We start from the raw sequence: 12281 nt of genomic DNA, 5'->3' as shown, positions 1-12281 counted from the left end.
AGCGTTTTGCCACCTTAATTGGAAGATATGGATCTGGAAGACATGCAGTTCCGGCGCGATAACGTAATCTCACACTGCACGCGAAATAACTGCAATAGTGACCAAAATTGGCCACTGAATTTGTGCGAGCAATGAGTTTTGCGAAATCTCATGTCTACACCAAAATACCACACAATTTTTCTGCTCAAGGTAGAAATTCAACGTGTTATTGACGAAATTGATCAGATATTATGCGGAAATGTCATCGAAATTTTCATCAAAAGACAGAGTGTGCCAACAAGTCGCGGGAGACATTTGTCAGATACTGTGTACCATAATATTAATCATAACGTATGTACTTTACACTAAAATAAAAATATCAGTTTTTTTTTAATCAATAATGATTGTTTTATTACAAAATTAAATCAGCCACTTTTATTGGGCCAACCTATAGATATCAAAATGTATACCTATTTTGCATATTATGTTTTGGTATGTGTAAAATCTATAAACAATACAAAATCGAGTTGTTCTGTAGAAAGATGTACAACTAAATAATATGTGTGTAAAGGTGTTTTATGTCTGCTCAATTATAGTTACGTCTGGAAACATAACATTAGCCCGACCCCACGTTTGCAATGTATTTGACGTAATATTGTTTAGTAACCGTGGCAACCAATCAAATGGACACCCATGATGAAAGGTGATTTATCAGACATTTTTTTTATAAAGATTAACTGTAAACCATCCGCCTTACCACTATTCACAGGTGGAAATAAGGAAAAATGCGCCAAGTAATCCTTCTTATTCTTGGTCATTCCCACATGGCTGATGATCATGACCACTTAGAAATTCAGTCATTTTCTGAGTGACCAAGACTCTTTTCTGTCCTCTGTTTCTCTTATGGTATAGTGAAGCCTGAACCCAGTAAACTGCTTCACGCCGATGCTCTTTCTCTGCTGCGCCTTCCCTTGAGGCTACACAAAACCACCTGTTTCTCCAAGTTATCCCATCCGCGCCGAATAATATGTCCAAAAGACTGCATAATGCGTCTTACGACATATTGTCGCGAGCCGTTCCTTTATCTGGAGTTTGGATGATTGACTGGTTTGTCCTGTGCTCTGTCCAAGATATACGAAGCATTCAATGCCAATCTCACACTTCAAAGGCACAAAATGTGTATTTTACTTAACCAACAATTGAGAAAAACCCTGTCTCACAAGTGTAGTGTGCTACATCTTTGTGGTATCTTAAAAAATAAAGGACTGAGGATTGAACAAGTACAATTGATATGTAAATTAAAAATCAGTAAAGATTGTTTTCACATCTTCACATAACTAATGCGTGAAAGAAAATAACTGCTCTATATGATTATTCCGTTCCATGCACTCTAGTGTGTAAAATTTATGATTTCAATGATAATATATCTAATTTTAATGTTTTGGTCTGACATTCCTTTCAAACACTAAATAAAAATGTTAATTTTTTTCTTGGCATAGTAAATATTTTGGAAAGCATACCCCATTTATAAAATATATTTACCTAACAATTGTGTATTAAGTCGATTTCATCAGTCTATCTTGTAAAACTTTCAATTCCATGTCCGGTACAACAAAATACATAATATAAATATTTCAAAAATCAATCCACAAATATGTTTTAAATATCAGGAATCGTCATCCATGATTTTTACTGCCCCTTGAAAAAAAGGTGTTTTAGATATACGACATTGACAAGATAGATTTTTTTAATTGGCTCTACAATCCAGTGTAAATCGTAGCCACTTGCTCAATCTATTAAATCCATGCTCTGACAAACAATATGTAAATTTTATCAAACCTATTTTAACCTGAGACCCTCGGACTTACCAAGCGGATACCTTACCAGTCAGCCATCGCGGATGAGATTTCCTCAATATCCCTTTAATCTACTGTTCTACAAATATCGATATATTGATTGGTTGCCATGGTTTCTACGTCAGAATACTGTCTCGTGGTATCAAATTACTCTAATATATCTTAGCCCATTAGAATATTCATTTCAAAGTATTTTTGATGATGAAATGATATGTTATAAACTTTATATTTTTTTTTGAATATGAATAAAATGCAAAGTAGATTACTTTACCCCTTTGTGTTTCTGATTAGAAAAAATAATGAAACTATATACATACATATATTAGAGTAGGAAAAATTATAGTGTTGTGTGATTTGAAATATACTATGCGAGATTTAATATGTAATATATTGTACGAAAAAAAACGGGATACTGTATTTTGTTTTGGTTGAAATTTCTTTTGAAGAGTATTTCGAGTAAGATGATAAAGATTATGTATACCTTTGAGTTCCTAATAAACGATTGAATAAAAATGTCCCGAACATTTTATAAAATCATTCGTTTTATTTATGACACCCTTTAATCCACCCGCTTAAATTAAGCAGCCTCATATATAGTCAGTGACGTCTCTAGGCAAAGTGTCACTCATATGCAGATTTTTAACGACACACATTGAATGTAGAGGCAAAGATCTTACTAGTATCGCTGTAATACCGATAATTTGTGGCTTAGTATTTCATAACTATTCAAACAAATGTTTAATTTTTTAGATTATGCAAATCAATCGACAGTGGCCAGTAATTTGAGTTTAAAGTCAGATGAGATAACTCGTGAAATTTTATGAGTCCTGTTTATCACAGCCTCATAGAGCGAGAAAACTCGCTGAAAGCATAGAACCAGTTAAACAGCCTCATACATAATCAGTAACGTCTCTTAAGTACATTTTAAATGCTGTCCCCTATCATTTTTAGCCTCAGATTGTATGCAAAAGTGTTTGGATATGAATATTATAATCCATTGAGGATTAGAGAATTTCTACGAAATCTCTCAAACAGCAGTGGTTTTAGGTACAAGAAACTAGGTCTAAAGTACTGACTAGTTTGGAGGCCCCTTTATGATTTTTAAAAACTAAGATGTCGGTACTTGACCGATGAGTGACCTCATCTGCGCTTCATGGAAAACAGTGATTGCTTTCAAGTCTCATATAATTGTATTCGTTTGCTGCCCCTAAGCAATGCATGACCTCCCTACCACTATTGTTACATAAATAAGTAAGTATATGTTATTACAAAATTTTTAACTCTAGAATATTGGCATTCTATCAGGGACAGTTCATCCTTTAAAATCCTAGAGAAAAGGTTAGGCCGAGTGGGAGTCGAACCTTACATTTTTTCTTGGCTTTGTAATTAAATCGAGATAGATACCTAATTAGTCAAAACGATTTATAGACAGTGCTTGGCGCTGAAGCCAAATTTATTTGTGAACAATTGTTTTTATTGTTCAATATTGAATATAGATAAGATTTAAGAATGTTAAATATTCATCGAAAACACATAATTTTCAAATACTCAAAAAACATACATATAGGTACGGGCCAGTAGCTCTGGGGATAGAGCATTTACCCGGACAGTAAAAAGATGTGACGTTCGACTCCCACTCGACTTAAATTATTTTCTAATAGAATAGGTATGTGTTTTCTGAATTAAATATTTTGTATTAAAAGAACTCTTGCGCATATTCAATACCTATATGTAATTTTTTATTGCCAGGGGTAAAAAGAAAACCAAAAATAAGTATTATAAGACATTATTTATTCAGAATTCAACGATATGATAAAAAATATTTGTAAAATTTAGTATTTCTAACAATCAATAAATAATACATAATATCAAGTAACTAAACAAACTAATATAAGTTTTCAATTAAAAGTATGTGAATGTCTTTTACAACCAAATGATTCCTTATAAATCACTACTTCTATTACAAGGTTATATGTCACATTTTTGTGTTTTGTTGGTTCACAATGTTATAATATATTATTATTTGGTCAAACAGGAAGCACAGCCGATTTTAACCAAGAAATCGTTTAGTTTGCCACTTTCCGCATTTCTGTAAGACTGGTTATCAGTTACATTCAGTCTGTCAGCTGGTAACGTGGCACTGAGCAAACTCTGATAAACTGTAAAATGACAGGATTAGTTAGTACGTGGAAGTACAACAAAAACAATGTTAAATAATAGGGAGGAGGGGGAGGGAAAAATTTACACGACAGCATGTTATTTTCTGTTTCAATTTATGACCATGTTATATCAGTTTATTTTACCTTATTATCTAATATTATTATATTGAATGATACCACTTATCTGACACTTATAACATTGCTAAAAATGTATCATCCATATAACCTTGTATTACTGAAGTAGTGAAATATGTCTGTATAATTCTAAGCAGTGTTTTTATTATTCATTAGGTATATTATATTATTATAATTCTATTTTTAATGCTATGCGGATCTTCTCTGTCCTTTCCCATTTGTTTTGAGTACCTCAAAATAATCACCCTGTCAGTCCAAGTAATTTTGAGGACATGTCCAAACAGCCACATCTCGAAGGCTTCAACTCTCCGTGATATATCCTTGTTTAGTGCCTACCCACGTGATTCCAATAATACCTATCCGGAAATACACATAGATATTGGAAAAACAACAATTTGTGCGTTCAGTTACCTAAATCAAAGTTTTAAAGTTAATACCATCATATAAATATTTAGATTCCAGTCTTAATATAACACTATTATTCAGACCTATTCCAACAATGTAACGCCATAATAACTATTCATCAATTAACTATTTCTTTTATTCAACGAATAATTCACAAGATTTAAGAATATACCATTCTAATTATTGGACATACATAATTCTGAAAACACTCATGAGAAAATATAGCCAATAGAAAAAATGAGTTAAGCATGGCAGTCGTAGCATAGTGGTAATGCACAGGGCGCGAAACCCAAGAGACGCTGGTTCGATTCCAGCCGTGTGTCTTACTTTCTTCGAAAAATGATTTTTTTCGATTGGCTATATTTTCTCATGCGTGTGTTCAGAATTATGTATGTTCATCATTTTTCTAGATCCCCAATTGTGTTAAGTATGAATTCAAATTGCACAACAGTTATCTAAATTCCAAAGTAATAACCGTCAAATAAAAACAGTATAATATGGCCAGAGCAGCGGTACCACGTATTGCCAATGAATTTTGACTATAACCGACTATAAAAGCAGCTTTTTTTTCATGTTCAATCCTAAAGAACTGAATTCACAGAGTGGAAGTAGTAATAAACAGATTTTTGCTTTTTACGAGAAATGGATGTTTGCCACTTGCTCAACCTATTAGGTTCATACTCTGGTTCCAAATACACATTGAAAAAAAACATTTGCCAGATCCGGCATTCAAAACCGGGACCCACAATATTACAATCCTGACAAGTAGCATCTCGGCCATTATGGTCGTTTTTGGCTACCTCTGGAATCACCTAAAAAATTATGATGGAGACATAACAATGCCGCCATTTTGTTTAAGTCATTGCAAAATTATTTGAATTTAAATAGACGTTTGGAAGTTGCATATTAAGGCTATACTTCAGCTGAGGCATGGTCTAAAAAGATTGTGACTAGGCGATGCGCGGATTGTGCAAATGACGCAAGCCGAACAAAATATAATTTGTCATAAAAATTCAACATACGTCCTTTTAATGTTATGTTTATTATTATATTCGTAATAATAATTGTATATTCATTGACATGTTTTCTTTTTCAAGTACATGCGGAATGTTTTTTCATCTTTACACGATTTAAGAATATATTCCTCCGACGCCATCACAAAACAAATTGACGTGCTCACACCTCGACTGTCAGTCTCTGATTGGCGACGACTGCGAAATTTCGTTCCACATACTATTGAATATTATTTGCCGTTTCACTTATGTACGCTCTTAATATAATTCCACATAATTACAACCATGGTAAGGTAAATTGCCATTTTATTATATTGAATATTTTTGCGTAATAATTACAGCCAAATATATTATGTAAAATGACAGCTCTTGGACTCATCAAGGTTGTCAGATGCTGTGTTAACAATTAATGCTATTTTTGACATTTAATATCCCGAGATATGTAACGTTTGGAATGCATCAAGCATTATGTAACAGAATTTATTTTTAAAGATTTCAGAGTTAATGGTTATGTTGGAATAGATCTGCTGTTTTTTTATGAATTTTATTCGAACACCAATTTAAAACATTTATATTGCACATTCATATAGTACATTCTATATTTTTATCAAAACAGTCACACAATATTTAACGTTAATTCCTTTAAAATTGAATATAGGGAATTTTGATGATTAATATATTGTACAGGCAACACTGAGAACATTATATTTCATAGACAACAATGGTTAAAGTATTACTGATCTAAACAACTGGTTATTGAGACACAAACAAATGAACAACGTTATGCATTATCAAGCGAGATATCCCAGGAAAAAATTTTAAGCATGACTGCAAGATAAGAAATATTCTGTGGTCTGTTCAGGGGTTTAAATATTAATTTCTTCCTGTAATCCGAGAAAATACGCAATGGCGTATGTTATAAAACTACCCATTACTATTGTATCAAATGATCTTTCTGTTTGTTTGCTTAAAGAAGGTAGATTTCTTGAGGGTCATTTTTTCTACGAAAGGGCTGTAGGCCAAATAAGTTTGGGAATCTCTAAACTTTAGATTGACCAAACAACAGAGCTCACAAAACTGCATGGTTACTAAGAAATTATCAATTTATTAATTAGCATAAATTGATTGCTCACTGTCAAAAGAGAATGATTGCCATGTAAAAACACCCACGATAGCTGAGTGTGTGTCGTGTCGGCATGTAATGTTGTGCGTCCTGGGTCTCAAATAATTCACATTTTCTTTTTCAATGTGTATTTGGACGTATTAACTATAATAGGTTGAGTCTAACATACATTTCCCATAATAACTAAAATCTTTCAATACAACCTCCAATCTGTAGAGGTCCATATAATCTTCTTAGAATCGGATATGGTATGAAGAAAGAAAAATGAAGTAAATAACAGGTTGTCAATCATGTGAAATTTCTTTTTTGTAAATGTAAATGTTAAATACGCCAAATGCTCAAATTAAAATTACGCTTGGTGGCTCTGTGCCCTGTGGAAGTTAATCAAGGAAAGTAGGTTACGGTGCGCAATCATTGTTTAAAGAGACAATGAGGTCACCAGAAGTTGTCATCTTCGAAATTTTGAAAAATAAAAAATTGTTAATGAAATGTGTTTAAAATTTAGCAGAGAACATTTCCTCATACTCATGTTAGAAATGAACCATTTTCGTAACATTTTCATTTTACTTATCAGGGCAGTGAAGTGAAGACCACAGATTGAAAAGGGTAAAAGTATTGACCTATATTCTTTTGAGCGAATTTATCCCAGTTTGGTGAAATATTTGCTTGTCCAATAAATGCATAACATTATCCAATACTAGACATTAATTTTTAATACTGTTCGTAAATACAATAAGTTTAATAAAAATGTATCAAGACATTAAGTTTGTACAAAAAATATCAAAATTCACTACTTGAATATATCCCCCGAAGAAGTGACAGGACCAGAAATACCTAAGAGAAGAAGTTAAGATTGGACTGTTTTAAAAGATGGAAGTCTAGTCTCTTTTGCATGTTAAATTATGAAGCGTTTATTTAAAAAGAACTCATAAATTCACATATTATAAAGCTGTTAGTTTCATTTATGTTTACTTCAAGACGGAGGGAGCATACAGACTTTAAGATAGGCATTTCAACATTGTGAGTCTTAATTAACTAGTGGGATTGAAACCTGTGACTCCACAATGTATGGATATGTAGATTTGATTTCAATTTAAAAACATTCATATGGGAATGAGAAATACTACACATATAATAGGATATTACACCGTCTAGAAGGTAAATGAAGACTTGGTCGACTTCGTACGAAATAGAGGGATAGGGTCAAGTTGAAGACCTTGGCTGTCCAACACTGGAAGAAAGTGGGTGAACAAACCTGGATGGATATCAAGACCCACATAGGATTGTAGTGCTAGAAAGACAAAGAAGATATATGTCAATCGTATGTGGGCCTACCATACGTTCGGGATTTACCCGAACTGTCCTGGATTTGAAATTTTCTTAACCAAACTGCCAATATTTTATATGTTAATGGCCGATCTATCTTTTCGAGTAGCAAGCAACACAATACTCACTCAGGGCCACGGCAAAAGTGTTGCAGTTACGCAATATGAGCGAACTGCCACTGCGAATGTGTCAATTGTCTTTAGTCTCATAAAACAAAAACAAACAGGAACAATATATTTCAAAATTAGGCCAACTAACTATAAAGAGACCAAAAGTTCTTTTTCTTTTCTAGCAAGTTTCTATTTATTCTTTATCTCTTCTTTAGGCACATTGAGTGCATCATGTTTCAACTCCCTTACATTATTAAATATACTATCATACACATGCCTAATAGATAATGTGTGAAAGTGACAGCATTACTTTTATCTCACTAATTGAAGGTAAATTATATGTTGAGTCTTTTTTAATTACTTATTAATACTAATAGGTATAGGTTATTGACTTTAAAATCACATTGTTTCAGTCCACATTTAATTTAAAAAATCTATCTAAGAATGTGAAGCTGTGGTACAGAATTATTGATTTATCTATAGCAGGAATGTCCAACTTCAAGTAGGCTGTGATCCATTATTCAGTATCAAAATATTGTAATTCGTCAGCTTGAACAAACGTATTATATTTGGCTGAGAAGAAGAACACTGAGAGTTATTTAACAACATCTATCCTTCACCATTACAAAAAATACTCAATTTTACATTCATCGTCAAAATGATAAGTTAGGTAAGGGACTACGCCTCAGTTTAAAGTGCGAGGATTCACATTTTCTATTTCTTTCACTCTTGTACCAAATCGTAAGTGATGCAATACGAATTAAGTGATATGATGAGGTCACAGGGGTTTCCACATCGTTGCTGGATAAGGAATGTTAAATGTTCAATGATATATTACAACTAATTGTACACAATTTTCACAGGTCAACAACTCATATTTGGTACAATCAATGCGTTGGACATGCCTAATCTATAGAGAACAAAATCAACAATCGATTTATATTTCATTACGAGAAGTTATATATCGTCATTGATACTGAAATAGATTGCATGTCGAGAAACATCGTAATTTTGTCATGGAAGGAAGATAAACATTGTAATAATGCTCTTTGAATTCATATATTATTTTAATTAAATATTTATAATATAATATCTTATATACAGTAAAACCCTGTTGAAATCAATGAACACAATTAATTCAAAATTCGCTGTAAATCGAAATATTCTCTAAAAATGAATGAACCATAATAGTGACCATTGTTATTAATCTGAAAGGAATTGTATTTGAAACGAAAGTACATACATTTTGTACTTTGTAATACAAATTTTCAGTCGCGTTGATTTCGAATCAACGGGGTTTTACTGTACTTTCTAATTATCAATATTCCTCGACATCCGTTTATTGAAATTTATGTCGACTATTAAAAACATACCATATTGTCATGAGGTTCGATAATTTTGGCACAGATCAAAAGATAGTCGGAAGGGCGTCAAACGACAGAAATCAATGCAATAGGCTTGATGTAAGTTCAGTCGATAACGACAACTGTAACAATGTCCACATTAAGCACTGCCTTATTCCTGCGTACAAGAAGAGATCACATCTGCATCTGAGAACCGTAGTATCAAAACTGCCCAACTCTCCACAAACCAAATCGTTGACAAATAGGGAAAAACTGCTGTGGGCATAATTAACATAAAAATATGACAGTTTAAAAGGAATAAACGAAAAAATAAATACTAGCATCCTCAAAAAGTTATTTGGTGAGTAAAAATGCACTTAGATAGGTTTGAAACTCAATATTTTGGATTTAAGTTGATTTGAAACAAATGTAGTATCATGCATACATTGATGTTTCCTTCTACAAAACAAAAGAAAACTGCTATTTTTGTTTCTGATGTCATTGGTCGTATGAATCGTATATGAGCCTTATGCAAAATTTAAGCCTTTTGGACTTGGGTCGGTTTTAAAACTAAATAAGATTTTTAACATATGTTATCTCTTTAGTTAGAGAGGTTACGAGAGGGAATAAATATCTGTCACGTAGATATTAAAATAGCAGTTTGCCATTGTAAAAATTGTCATTAGGTCAGTTTTGAAGTTATGGTGCTCATCTGCGCTTATTCATGATTAAGTTGTTCCACCATATCTTGTTAAATCAATTTGACAAATAATGGCGTATTTGATAATGTTTGGTTATGTTCATACCACTCGCTGACGTGACTCTTTGGTATATTTCAGCTACTTTTATGTTAGCATATATCCTGTGTATTTTAAGTGACATACAGCTTATTCCAGTATCAACACGATATGTAAAATTATGACTCAAAATAAGATTTAAAAATTATAATAAAATTGAAATAATAACTTGATATTACATTGTCTAGAAAAGATATTGTCTTTATTAGTACAGAATATTTAAAATATTGTCATTTCAAAGTCTTAGGACAGACAGGAAATTAAAAATTTGAAATGTATGTAAATTTAAAAACTATTATGTAAGATAATAATTTTGTGTTGTGAAAAATTCGAATTACGGCAAATTTAGAATTACGAATTATATCGACTGTAGTAGTCATATTTCCTCCTCTGTCCTATAATAATACATTTTCTGGATAAATATAATATCTACAGATTACAATGAGGGCATTTAATTGACAATGATATTTATTTATTGTGCTAACCCTTGAACTGTGTAGTTATTTGTTAATCACATAATGAATATCATAATAGCGCCTGTACACGTGCATGGATTTACCTGCACCAATAGTGTGTATTTTAAACTATCGCGATAATAATTGTTTACACGTAAAAGTGCTGACTGTCTTGCCTATCTCATTTTTCTAGAGTAAGCGAGACGCGATGTTGTCATTTTATGGTATTATTTGTCAGGTAACGGAAAATCGGTTAACCTCAAAATGAGTTTCTGTGCAGTAGTATGATTTTTTACTAGCAGGTTAGCCAGTATTATCTACTGTGCAGGCGCAGATATCGTACAGTCCCATTGTCGCATGAAAATTCAGAACTTTTTTAATCCATGCATGCAATCTTGCAAACGTGCATTTTTTATGGCTACGTTAATACATACTGTCGGCAGTAAATCCATGCATGGGTAAATGGGGTATAATGCCGCGTTCTTATGTGGGGATTTTAGTCGTATGACAGTTGATGTCTTATGTGGTATGACAGTTGAAAGTAAATTGATAAACGAGAATCATATTTCAAGTTAATTAACTTTAAATTAAGTACCTAACTTATTTAACTTTTATTAGGTTAAATCAAAGGAAGTTGGGGTCCTATCGACTCTTGTCGATTCAACAGTGAATTATCATTTGAGTTAACTTGTTGCCTAGCAGTGGCGAAGGGTGGAGGTAGGCTGTGGAGATCCGACATAAATAATGCACACTAAACTTTCAGTCATACTTATTGGTTTTCATTGAACTAAGAATACAAATTTTGGAAGGTATTGGTTAATTTTTAAGATTCAATTAAACCCTGCGTAAACCAAAGCAAAAAACTTATGCCTTGTTTTAAAATTGAATTAATTGCAAAATTCTAAATGGATAGTAGGTATATTTATATTTTTGCATGCCCACTAGCAAAAGTCACCACATGCCATTGTTATTTACAATTTTACATGAATTTTCATTTATGATAGGTTACTGTTTAGGCTTATATCACTAATGCAAGGTGTTTTTATCGCAGACAGAGTAAAAAAAATTGCCTAACTATCCAATTATCAATCAGGAGACCATCATCATATATCATCAACATTTCAAAAGTTACTTTTTTTATTATCTCCAAGAATAACCAGCTTATTTTAACGTTTTTGGTATTTTTTTAAATCCCCTCCCGTCATCGTCACAAAAACTTTAACACCCTCTGTAAATGACTTGACATTTTTGAACTCCCTCTACTCCACTGGCAGATGAAATAATTCATTATCCGAGTTATGTTTTGTTGGTTTTGTGACATTACTTTGTTTACACATTGTGGAAACATAAAATTTTAATTTTCGAGATTTCGGCCATCAAGATTTTGACATTCGGAATTTATCCTTTGGGATATCGCCCGCCACTAGACGTGTGACGTTCATGTATGACTGATTAGAATTATATGAGTCTGTCGTTCTTTATCTTCTACACACAAGTGTCATGACTGACTTACGAAGTCATTACTAAAAAGTTACGTTTCCATCCATTCGCATTTATAGCCCCATCATTCGTCGACACTT

This window comes from Rhyacophila brunnea, unplaced genomic scaffold (genome assembly GCF_057557595.1).
Source record: "Rhyacophila brunnea isolate RB1 unplaced genomic scaffold, BYU_Rbru_1.0 scaffold_23, whole genome shotgun sequence".
NCBI classification, from domain to species: Eukaryota; Metazoa; Arthropoda; class Insecta; order Trichoptera; family Rhyacophilidae; genus Rhyacophila; species Rhyacophila brunnea.
The sequence above is the reverse complement of the archived record's forward strand: the minus strand, read 5'-3'. Positions refer to the sequence as shown.